This window comes from Alligator sinensis, unplaced genomic scaffold (assembly GCF_000455745.1).
Source record: "Alligator sinensis unplaced genomic scaffold, ASM45574v1 scaffold2073_1, whole genome shotgun sequence".
NCBI lineage: Eukaryota > Metazoa > Chordata > Crocodylia > Alligatoridae > Alligator > Alligator sinensis.
In genome coordinates this window covers 6,443-19,471 of record NW_005843693.1, presented here as the reverse complement: position 1 = coordinate 19,471, position 13,029 = coordinate 6,443, and the positions used below count along the sequence as shown (strand labels likewise).

General features: G+C 49.5%; 2 pseudogenes; one reads left to right on the top strand and one right to left on the bottom strand.

The window, feature by feature from the left end:
* Nucleotides 1-2,466, bottom strand: part of LOC112548895 — an 11,975-nt pseudogene extending 9,509 nt beyond the window's left edge.
* A 2,232-nt stretch (nt 2,467-4,698) lies between these two features.
* Nucleotides 4,699-8,464, top strand: LOC106723371 (annotated as a pseudogene).
* Nucleotides 8,465-13,029: the final 4,565 nt, after the last annotated feature.

Below are 13,029 nucleotides of genomic sequence, written 5' to 3'. Positions count from 1 at the left end.
TAAGTGCCTCTGCAAGCTGGCCCGAAAATTCCCAGTCCAGCTCCTCCCCTTGGTTGGGGGGTCTGTAGTAGACTCCCACCGTTAAATCCCTCTCCCCACGACCCCCTTGTATCTTGACCCAGAGCACTTCAGCTTGCCCCTCCTCTGACCCCATTTTGCTGGCAGAGGATGTGTATTGCTCTTTGACATAGAGCGCCACACCTCCTCCCTTCCTTCCTTCTCTATCCTTCCTGTAGAGCCGATAGCCCCTAATGCTAACTGCCCAGTCATGGGATGAATCCCACCACGTTTCTGTAATGCCTACTGTGTCTGGGTTTGAACGGGCTATTCTGAGGGCGAGTTCCTCCTGTTTGTTCCCCATACTACGAGCATTGGTATACAGGCATTTAAGGCCTTGCGTAGCTGCGCGTGCCACCCCCCGATTAGGAAAACTATCTGGACCCCTGTGTCTTAGCTGGGCACTCCTTGTACGTGTCACCTGTCTTGCTCAGGTGGTGTCTCCATGTCTTCCTGCGGCCCCCTCCCCCGGCGAGGCTAGCTTAAAGCTCGCCGTATGAGATCCGCCAACCTGGAAGAGAAGACACGCTTGCCTTTAGGAGAGAGGTGAAGCCCATCCCGCCCCAGCAAGTCCTCTGCCCAAAAGCATGCGTCATTATCTAGGATCCCAAGGCCCGCCTGGTGGCACCAACTCCATAAGTGCCGGTTGACCTCGCCAACGCAGGCCTCGTGTCGCCGTCCCCGCCTACTCACCGGAAGAAGACAGGAGAATACCACCTGCACCCCTGTCTCCACTCCCTCCTCACCTCTCCCACTCTTGCCAGGTCCCTATACTTCTGGACTTGGCTCTGCTCCATCTGGCACTTGCACCTCAGCTCCTCTGTGCCTCACATGTCTTGGCCTAGGAGAAGTGGAGACACATGGCTCTGAGCTGCTTTCCTAGCTTTGGTGCTCAGCGTCCACCCAGCAGGGCACAGGCTGCCCTTCTGACACCATGAAGGGCAGGGCCCCAGCAGGGAGGGCATCGTTTAGCAGCACCTGGGACCAGGCTTTTGGAGGGAAACCATTGGCATCAGAGCCTTGTACTCCACCTGGGTCTCCTTACCCCTCTGATGAAGGAGGATTTGAGCGAGCAAATACATGCCCGCCCTGGCCTTGCAGCTGATGGTCCGGGGTCGTTGATCATCAGCCCCGGGCGGGCTGCCATGTCCCCCACCTCCGGTATGTCAGGGGAGCCCTAAGCAGGGGGAGAGGAGCAGGGAATCCATGCATGTCCCACCTTCCCTCCCCACTACATTCCCCAGGCACGGTTGTCTCTCTCCATCACCCCCCATTACCCAGCAGGAGGGCGGGGAGGCAGAGACCATAGTGCCAAAGCATGACACCCCTCTCTTCCCATGGGAACCTAGAGCCTAGGGCCCTGCTCAGGGCCCCAGGATGATTCCCCATGCCTGATGCTCCAGGGCTAGGAAGATCCCATGTCCAGGGCTGACCATGCCCAGAGCAGGCCATGGAAAAGAGACCCGTAAAGTGCCAGGGGCACCACTGAGGCAGAAGCAGAGGCCCTGGAGTGAAGCTCCTTGTCCAGCTCTGACCTCACTTTCCCAGGACCGCCCTGGCAATGGCAGGGGACCAGGAAAATGGGGACGGGGCTCACTGACCTCAAACTGTGGGAGGAGCTGCACAGCAAAGGCATGGATGCCGGTGAAGATCTTCATGCCCAGTGCACCTCAATCCATGATGTAAAGTGCTGTGGGAGGAAGATGTTACGATCAATGGGCACATGCCCTGCCTAACCCAGCAGCCTTGGCATCCTCCTCCTCAGGGCCTGGGTTTCGAGCTCAGACTTCTCCATCAGCCTTACATATGCTTTGAGAGAGGCTTTCTGCAGTGCGCATGGCAGGAGCTGTCCTGGCCCGAGCCCAGCCCCTCTGCATGGTGCTCACCTCCCAGATGGAGTAGAGCTTGCCCAGGCTGGGGGCGCTGGACAAGACGCAGCACAGCAGGCCCTCCAGGTACTCCTCGTATAGCCGCTGCATGACCTGGAAGGGGAGGCAGACCCGAGGGTCAGTGCCACGGAGCCTGGGGCCTCTCCTGCCAGGGGGTGGCTTGTGGGACATGGCAGTGGCAGGGGAACATACCTGGTTGCAATGGGTCTCACGCCCTATGGCCAGGAAGCTCTTGTCCACGGTGGCCTGCACAAGGCGCAACTCCAATGCTGGCTCCAGGCTGAGCTTCAGGTCGCTGTGAGGAGAGAGGAGCCTGCATCAGATTGGCTATGCGGAGCAGGGGTGGCACTGTGGTGGGCAGGAAACAGCCTGGAAAGCTGGGCATGAGCAGTGGGTGTCCCTCTGGCCATGGTAGAGCAAGGAGAGTTGGGCAGAGGTCCTGGTACCTGAGGCAGCGGATGATGTCTATGCTGTACGTCAGGATGTGCTTTCGTTCAGCCTCCAGTGAGACATTCTCCATCAGCTCCTGTGAGACCCAAAGGGGAGGGTGAGGTTAGGGCCCCACAGACCCCAGGCACATCCCCCACGGGAGACCACCCAGTGCTGCACGTGCAGGCAGCAGGATCCCACCCACCCCATTGGGCTGCCGAAGACATCCCCCTGCCACCCACAGCTTGGCTGGCCCTCTCCTTTCCATGGCCTCGCAGACTTGCCACTTGAATCACTCAGTTGCGCCCTGATCCCACCCTCACCTGCCCTCCAGATACAGGATTGTCCCTGGCATCGATCACAATCTCCCTTCTCTGCTGCCCCAACGCAGTGCCCAGGCCCAGGCATGCCTGCTCTTCTCCCTCTAATCCAGCCCCGCTCTCCCCTCCTTCCTGGCCTCACAGGACCATATTTCCTCTCCTTCCCTCTCCCCACACCATCCCGTGTTACTGACCACAATCCTCTCCAGCACAGCCACTTTCAGGCCCTCCAGCTCCACAGCCACCTCTCTGCTCTGGTCCGCGGCAATGGTCAAATGATGGCCAGCAGGAAGCGCTGCCTGTCCTTCCCATCAAGCATCTACCAGGAGCAAGACCAGGGCTAAAGCAGGCTCTTAGCCAGGGGCCTCCTGCTCTTCCTCAAACCCCCTGTGGGACTCAGGCCTCCTCTGACCCCCACACTGCTGACATGCATCTCCCTTGGGGCAGACCAGGCATTCCCCAAATTGAGGGCAGGGGGAGGAAATGCCCAGTCCACTCACCCACTTTGCCACAACCACATTTTTCACTGGTGCCAACATGAGGAACGGGCACAGCGGGCGCTGCATGGAGGTGTGCACACGGCACCGGGGCCCTGCTCACAGCTATACCCCTGCCAGACTCCCTGGGCTTGCTCTGCACTCCCTTCTCTGAACAAACACAGGGGACCCAGCACCGGGTCATGCACCAACCTTGCCCCCAAAACCTTGCTCAGGCTGCTCCAGCAACCCCAGGAAGCAGAGCCTGGGAAGCCTCATGACAGGACCTGTCCTGGGAAACCCACAGGTGGCATGGGAGACACCAGCCAATACATCTCCATTTGCCAAAACAGCCCTGCAGCAAAAGGCCCCTGCCGTTCGATATGCCAGCCCCAATGCTGGCAGCTCTCCCAGCCCATGCCCAGCTAGGAGGGCCCTAGGGTCCAGTTTTCTTCCTGTGCGTGTGGAGTGTACTTCCCCACCATACCCTAAATACATCTCTGGGAGTCCAACCAACTCCAAGCAGGAAGACACCTCTATCCCTTTCCTGTTCCTAACCCTGGTCCCAAACCTGACCCTACGCAGCCTGGCTACAGCGACTGGCGTAGAAGTCCCAAAACCCCATCGCTGGTCCTGCTGCAAATTTCCTGCTGCCAAAACACCTCCTGGATCCAACTTCACATCGGGTCCCCAGGCTTCATCCAGCTTCTTAACAGTGTGGAGGAGGCGACCCACTTCTGTCTGAAATACAGCACTAATAGGGGGTGCTACTCATCCCGAGCAGACAGACAGACAGCTCCATACCTGCCTGTTCTCAGTCACTAAGTACCTGCCTGTGTCTTAAATATTACTCCAGGAGACCGACCCATCCGAAGCACAAACACAGCTCTCAACTTTTCCCATTCTCTGCCCCAAACCCTAACCCTAAATATCACTTGCTCAGTGCCAGCAGCTGCTGGCACAAGTGAGTGAGAAGCCTGACCCAAGAAAGTCTACAGCAATGCCAGGCCACAGTCCAAAGCCAAGCCTGGAGATCCCAGGCCACCCAGACAGCCTAGGAGCAAACGACTCCTATGCTCTGCACTGCGGAGCAGAGCCTGTGACGGGCCAGGCCCTGGTCACCGTATTTCTCTCTGGGGACAGCTCGTAGAGCTAGAGGGAGCTGCCCTCATGACCCCAGCGTCACTCCTCCTCCCATCTCCTTCAGGGGAGATCAAGGCCAAGACACTAACCTGGCCCTCAGGTCTGAGCCTTTCGAGCACCACCACCATCCTGGCAATGTCATGACGGAGGCCGTTGCAAGCTGTTTCCCGTGTTGCTGGGGCTGGGGCGGGTATCAGAGCACAGCTGCGAGAGGTTCAAATCAGTGCACAGACAATGTGTTTGCGGGGAAAAAACATTTCTTTCCTAAACAATCCAAACATGTGGATGATCATGGCCATGGCCTTGAAAGGAAGACAGACATTTGCTGCGGGGGCTGGAGGAGGGATGGCTTGTGAATCTGGAGAAGGGGAAAGGAGCATAAGCATGACCAGCATGTGCCCTTACCCGACTTATTTTATTTTTCCCTTGATACGTTTCACAGCTCATTATAAAGTCATTGGACCTGCACAGTCAATCACTGCCACAGTAGGGCAAGAAACTATGTTGCCCTGTCAGATGTCCCCCAACACAAGCGCTAAAAATATTAAAGTGAAATGGTTTCACTATGAGCCCCAAATTTATGTGCATCTTTACCACAATGGGAAAGATTAGCAAGGACAGCAGATGCCAGAATATCAGGGGAAAACAAAACTTTTGAAAGAGGGCATCATAGGTGGAAATGTTAAGCTGAGGATTCTCAATATCAGACCTTCAAATGAGGGGCAATACCATTGTGCTGTTCAAGATGCTGTTTCTTCTGCAAAAGCTACAGTGGAGCTGAAAGTAGCAGGTGAGTGGCTTGTGTCTGTACCATCTTTGCATGTCCTACATATGTTTTCTTTTGTAATGAGACAGTCTTGTGTAACTCGCATACAGTTTCTTTTACAATAATGCAAAAAATCTTAAAACTAGAATAGAATCCCCCAAAATGCCAGCTCGGTGACCAAAAACTGGCCACATAGATGACAAAATGGAAAGAAACTGTCACCGTGCGAGTACTCGTGTCTCAGCAGGGCCCCCTGAACCTGGGGCCACTAAAAGAAGGGTGCATGTGGCCACTTGATTTCAACCATTTCTAGGCAGAATAGGGGACAGACCATGGCCAGACTCAGATGGCCATGGTGAACTGTAGGGAGGCAGTGGGGGCCATGATCCCATAAAGTACCGGGCTCCACAGTCTTTTGCTTATACTTTGCATAATTAATTTATGAATTAAACAGACATGTCTCTTATTTTTCACTAGCCTTAGGCTCTGCTCCTCAAATTGCTCTTGAGAACTACAAGGATGAAGGGATCCGAGTAGTTTGTAGACGGTTAGTTCCCTGAGCCCAGAGTGCTGTGGAGAGACCAAAGTGGACAAGATTTATCACACCTTTTTTAAACGAAATCCCACACGGAGGACAGCCTGTTTGAAACAGAAAATGCTATCATTATAAATGCCCATTCGCACCAGAACTTGTCCTGTTGGATCAGGAACAGCTTACTCAACCAAGTGAAGGAAACAGCAGTTTTTATATCAGGTTAGTTTGTGTGTTATTATGGAAATAATATTTGGGTTGGTCTAATAAAAGATATCAAATTCACCCAAGGAACCTTGTCTGCCTATGTCCTTAGACCAACACGGCTACAACCTAAACCCCTGCAATTATGGAAATAAGTTGCTTTTGATCACCAGCTGCAAAGTACTGCAAGTCCCAGTCATCCTGTTTTTCAGATCCCTTTTTCCCAATGGTGAATGCCTGGATGGTGACACTGTGTGTGATGCTGGTGGTTTTGTTTGGCTTTATTGTCTCAACTTTTTATCTCCTCAAGATAAAACGTAAGTGTTGTGAGGGGAGAATATAGTGTATTTAGGAAGAGGCCTTTCTTTTTATGAATGAGATTTCACACCGGTCCATATAAGAGGACACATATAGCTGCTATGATGCATAAGCAGCCCAAGGAAGGACGTCTTGCCCATGGCATGCCTACTGAATAAAATGAAGGTGTCACTGGAGCAAAAGCTAGCAGATGTTGGATTGTGTCAGCCAGCCAATATGGGGAACTACAGTAAATTATAAATGGTCACACCAGTTTCATACATGCTACTAAGCACCGTATGACCCTTCCAGGTCCCTGGAAAAATACCCTTGTTGCTAGTACATGCTAGAAGCTCATGCTGCAGCAACCCTTTCCCTCATTAAAAGGATGTTCATCATCCAGGGAAAGAAAACGGCATTTATGCTTTACCACAGTCATAGGAGAAGTGTCAGGTCAGCAGAGAAATGAGACTGAAGGCACTAGGTTTTGGACTCTGCAGATCCCACACAGGAGATGTGCAGGGGTTGATCCCTCTGCTCCAGGGCAGTATGATGGTCACAGAGGAACATGGAGGAAAAGGAATCATCCCTCATAGGTTCAGTAGCTCCCCTGTTCCTAACCTGGATGCCTGGTCTTTGTAATGGGTCGATTTCTAATTGGGAGGACTGGTGTGTTTTTCCACACTTTAAATTAGTGTGTCTTTCTTTCTGATCGTGTCTTTCTTAGGTGAGCTTCAACAAGAACTTGGTGAGTGTTTCTCTTTCTCAAATATTCTTTGTCATAATCTCAAGTCTTTCTAGCTCTTAGTATTATCCTGGTGTCCCTCAGCTGACTATCTGGACCTCATGCACAAAAATATTCAATAAATAAGAGTGTTCCAAGTGGATTTCATGGGTCTCTGGTTCTTCTGCCTGTACAGTCCCTGCTTGAAGAAGGACACGTTTTATTTCATTCTCTATTTTTGAGTAGGAGACGTCAGCACTCATCATTTTCTGATGTGCTGAAATGACTTTTGGGAGAAGGTTTTGCTAAGACTCCTGAGGATTGTCAAGGCTCTGAGCTCACCCAATCCCCTCTCAGTCTTGGTTTTACAGATTGGGAAATGACTGACTTGTCTTCAGTATTGTAGAGAAGGACCTGAGGGCTATGGTGGACCATAAAGTGAACAGGATCCAACAACGTGCTCTTGTTGTAAAAAAAACCCCAACAGTGCCTGGCGTTGTTTTAACAGGCGTGTCATTTGCAGACTAAGAGAAGTGATTCTTCTGCTCCATTCAGCACTGGCGAGGCCTCACCTGGAGTCCTGTGTCCAGTTTCGGGACTCACAATTCTAGAAAGATGTGGATACTTTGGAAAGAGTCCAGTGCAGGACAGCAAAAATGATTAGGGGCCTGGGAGATGAGATTTATGAGGAAAGGATGAAAGCACTAGGGTTATAGCCTGGAGAAGAGAAGACTGAGGGAGGGCTTGATAACAGTCTTCAAATACCTGCAGGGAGATTATAGAGCGGATGGAGATGAGATTTTCTCTGCGGGTATGGGAGACAGGACTAGGAGCAATGGCTTCAAGCTGCACCAGGGGAAATTTAGGCTGGAGATTAGGAAGAGCTGTGAGACCATGAGAGTGGTCAGGAACTGGAACAGGCTCCCTAGAGAAGTTGTGGGTTCTCCATGCTTGGAAACATTTTAAAGCTGGTTAGACAGACACTTTAGTCAGGGATGCTCCTGCCTGGAGCACGTGGCTGGACTAGATGACCTTGTGAGGTCCCTTCCAGGCCTATTTCCCTATGATCCTATTATACTCTGATGCTTTCCTTTTTCCTGCAGAGAAGATGACTCTGGATCCAGATGCAGCTCATTGCCTCCTCCCCTTGCCTGAGGATCGGAAAACTGTCCTATGGGATGGCATGTGTCATGTCCTGCCCAAGACCCCTGAGAGATTTGATAATCTTCCCTGTGTGCTGGGCCACGAGGGATTCACCGCGGGAATACATTGTTGGGAAGTGGATGTGGGAGTAGTGGGGCAACTGTGGGCTCTGGGGTTTGCCAGAGAATCTGTGGACAGGAAGGGAGGGCTTGGGAAGTGCCCTGAGGATGGGATCTGGGCTGCGGAGCGGTGGAGGGATGAGTGCCGGGCTTGCACTGACACTGACCTGATCCCACTGGGGCAGGTGCCCAGGAGGATCTGGGTTGGTCTGGACTGTGATGAGGGACGGGTGGTATTTTTCAGTGGTGATGCTGATGCCCTGATGTTCACCTTCGCACGGGCCTCATTTGGTGGGGAGAAAATCTACCCCTGGTTCTGGCTGGAGTTGTATGATGACAGAACTGAGTTTCGACTGCGCCACTGAGATGGGGTGGACGTGTACCAGAGAGTAGCTCATAAACAGCCCCTCCACCCTCAGCCACATTTCCATCTATGGCCCTGCATGACTCCTCTCTGCCTGAAGACTTTCAACCGTGAACCTGGACGCGCAGTGTTGGGTTGATGGACTGTTACACCACAGAAAGCAGGAAGGGACTGAGATGCAAAGGCCTGTCTCTCGGCCTGTCAGTCAGATTATCTGTGACCCAGGAAGAGCCTGGCAGACCGTAGGATCAGAAACTGATTGATGGGAACCCAGGGAGGGTGGGATGAAGGGTAGTGTACAGGGAAGGTCCCAGCTAGGGGACGATGAGTTGGTAAATGCTGCTGAGACTGGCACTGATACACATTGCACTGTTCCCCTGTTTCACAAGTAATTAAGCCATTGCAGTTACTTTTAAATACAATTTGGTCCTCCCCAAGATCAAAACATTCACATTTTCAAAGCCTCTTTCTTTGAAATAATAGATGTGTGTGTGTTAATGGGGAAAAAATCCATCAGAAACTTTTCCTTGCATTCAACCTGCATCATTTTAGGGAAACATTTCAATGACTATAGGCAAAGGATGAAGAGAAGACATGTCAATGGTGCTGGTAACCATTGCATCAGAGGGCCTATCATGGCAAGCACGTTATTCAACAACTGCTGGGCTTTGCCCAAAGCTGGTGAGCTCCCTGTCTGGTTCCTAGCTGCTCAGTCCCTTCTCCTGAACTGCCCAGATTTCTCTCCATGCCTCGCTACAAAGGTCAAGCTTCCAGCTTTCTGCTTTGCAGTTTCCAGCTCTTTCCTGAGGCAAATTCACTATCACCACCCTCACCAGGTGCCTCTCCTTTGCTACGGGGCTTGTGAGGTGCTCTGCTGGCTGGGTTGTATGAACACAGGGACCAGGGGGGGCCAGCAGTTTCATTATTAATAATCTAATCTGTCTAAACCAGTAGTTCTCAACCTTTTTAGAGTTCAGGCACCCCTTATTGTACTCAAGGCACCCTTCCAAAAGTGCCAGCTCTAAGTATTCATACATTTTTTGAGTAGGGAAAAATAATAGAGCAGTTTTTTTACGTTGCAAAGAACTCAGAAAAACCAAAAGAAGGCAGACTATTTTCAAAGGATTTCAAAGGATCTCAAGGCACCCTAGGACGCCACAGCATCCTAGCTGAGAATCACTGGTCTAAGCAGGCCTAATCTGTTTGGTTTTTCATTTGATTTGTACCTCTTCTCTTCATTCTGAAAAACCAAAAAAACCCCCAGAACAAAACCCCAAAATCCCAAATCCTACAACAATTTTCAGACTGAGTCAAAATTATTTAAAACAACCCCAGGACTACCGTGTCCTGCAGGATTAATAGCTGCTGATCTACCCCAGGAGCCTAAGCATATAGAGGGATATAGAAACAGTATCAATATCAAAGGACATGGATACAACCATTACGATGCAACTGCCTGATTTTGTAACAATAAAAGTGTAGAAAAAAAGAGTCCAACTTCATACAAGATCAAAGTTCGAGTGGTTTAGCGCACTTGTCTCTCTACCAAGTCATGCTGGCAAATCAGGTGCAGCAGAACAGCTGATGCACACTTCAGAGGAGGAACCCCTCTCCTTTTTAAAGAGGCTTAAAAGCATGCAACCTCATCTCACTAACCAGATCTGTATCTGACTGCCAGCACCATCATATCTGAGTATCCTCCTTAAATCAGTTCACTTTTCTTTTTCTCTCTCCCTTTTCAAACCCCTGTGGTGCAGTTCAGCCTGTTGCATGGCAGGTTTGCAGTCAGTCAGGCCAAAGAGGACAGTGAGTTTCACAATTCAATACCTTTTGCTGAAACTGTGCTCCCAGAATCCCTCTCCCATTAGCACCCGGGGAAGGAGCAAAGAGGAGTGAACTCTTAATTCGCATGGCCCCATCTGGTTTGACACAACTCTTTTGAAGACCATTCCTTTGACTGGCACGGCTACAACAGGAGGATAACACTTTCTATGCCATCTGGCATGACAAGCGATGGTGAAGACATAGCTAAAACTTAAAAGAAGAAAAGCAGCCCAGGGTCCTAAAAGGTTCATAGCTCTTAACATGAATAATGAGAGAGTTAATTCTTTGAGTATAAGTGTCTGCATTTAAAAGAACATGCATCATCAAGTTCAATTATAAACAGCAAGATCCAGTTGTGTTGTTAAAAAGTTTCTTTGATATACATAAAGGGTGTGAATCTTTTCTCTTCCTGGTTATCTAAGCATTCATATCTTTTTGTCTACGTGGTATTTTTAGCGGTCAAAGTGCCACAATCCCACTTATGAAAAGGTAGGAAATCTATTTCTGGCTGCGTAGAAGATTACATACACACTATGGGGAAGAAAAAGGCACTGGCCACTCAAGTATGTGTGTCCCTTGTGGACATATAGTGGCCTCCAAGGCCTGAAAATATAGTCAATAAGTGCTAGTGACTACAGGACCTTGGACTAATCAGCATGGTAGGAGGGAGAATTATTGTCTTTTGTCACCAATAGTTAAATAGCTAGGGTCCTTCTCACAGAAAGGCAGAGGAGCTGGTTTTGTGCCCTCCACCCCTCGGCCCACTAAAGGGCTAAACATGTTTAGTATATCCTTAATGATTCTGTTTTTATGCCTCCTATGTGAGATCTATGAATGTGTGTCTGACATGTGGGATTTTTAGTAAATTTTGGGTAAAGAGGTGCTGGGAACACAGAGGACTAAACTAGCAAGCGGAAGCTCCACCACCCTGTGTTTCTGAGTACCCCGACTTGCAGTGTATCTGAAACCTATTTGTGTCTTTCCCAGCTGACTGCAATGTGACAGGGTTTAGAATTGCTCCAGCTTCCTCATTGCTGATTGCTTCACTTTACAACTCAGCAAATACTGCAAGAGGAAATCACAGATATTAGTCTGGAAAAAAAAAAGAAATGTGTAAGCCTGGATGGAAAGGTAATGATTAAACTCGGCAGCTGTTTTATAGCTGGAATTGGTCGGGGAACTTGATATTCTATTTTTCTAAATTATATTTCAGTGTATTTTAAGAAAACAGGACCCAGACATACCACCAAACTTTTTAGCAAGGTCAGCCAGGGAAGTGAAGTCCAGCTGCTTGACAGAGAATTAGCCGAATGATCCATTATTTACCCTCTAATGGACACCATTTTTGTCAAGTAACCTAATAGTGGAAAGTCTAAATGATGTTGTGGTCATTTTTCCACTTCTCATGTAAAACCTACATTATTTCTACATTCAAAACACATTAAAAATTGGTTGATTGATTGGGTTTTCCTTCTATGAAGCAGACAAAGAAAACCCCACTAAAGCCAATCCAGCTTTCAATAAAGTTGGGCGGAGATTTGTAACAAAAGAACGCCCTCCATCTGGAATAAAGGAAGGAGCAGACTGTGCCAACCTCTGCTGCCATTTGTGCATTTTTCTCTTTCATTGTTCATTGCATTTTTAAGATTCTGCTTGAAAGCCTGAACACAATGACATTTTTCTTTGAAGGTAGCAGAAAAAATAATATTTCCAAAATTAATCAAATTGGAAAACGGTATATTTTACTATTTATGAAATTAGTGGGAATTAAGCCTATTTAAAGCCTGATGATTAGGGAGAGACATACAGGCTGAATTAGCACCTGGGTCTCCAGAGGATGGGGAATAACTGTTTTGCATTGACTGAGCAAATGTCTGTGGAGATGTGGGAGGGATTGATCAGCCTCACTGGAGCTTCATTTTCAGCTGTGGGAAGGCTTCACTTGCAGTCCTGTTTCCAGCTCTGGGCACCATACTTCAAAAACGTGCCGAAATTATATCAAGTCTACCAGAGAGCAACAAAAATAATTAAACGTCTAGGAAGCAAGCCTTGCAAGGAATGGTTGGAACTGGGATTATATATGCTGGAGAAGGAGGGACAGCAAGGGAGATTTAAAAACACCTGAAAGCCAGGTTAGTTTGTGGTGAGGAAAATTTAGTTGGGATATTAGAAAACCGCTTCCCTATGAGGGTGGCTAAGCCCTGGAACAGATTACCTAGACAGACTGTAGCAGCTCTCTCCTTGGGAATTTTTCAGCGCCGGCTGGATCCACATTTGTCTGGAATGGGTTATGCAGATCAGTGATCCTTCCCTGAACAGGGGGTCGGTCTCGGTGACCTCCTGGGTCCCTTCTAGCTGCCCTTTTGTAAGGTGCTGGGCTGCAGGGAGCTGACAGGCCCATCAGCTCTCAGTGCTCCGGCCAGTTTAAAGTCTGATGCCAAGCTGCATAGCACAATTTTAAAGGTTTCTGCACATGCGATGCAATCTGAATGATTTTATCTGAAATCCCCAAAATTGTGTTCTGTCACACAGGTCTACCATGGCAGGATGTGTGCTTTTTGGGATCTGGGATAACATTTGTCAGCTTCCAATTGTGTGAATAAATGAACATCTCCCAGGGGCCCTAGACATCTAGGGTTATGGGGCCACTTAGCCAAAAAATGAGTCTTGCCTCACAAGAGGGATTTGGTTCTGCTGCGGGGGAGGCCCAGAGCTCTTCCTTTCTCTCAGGAAGGAACTTGA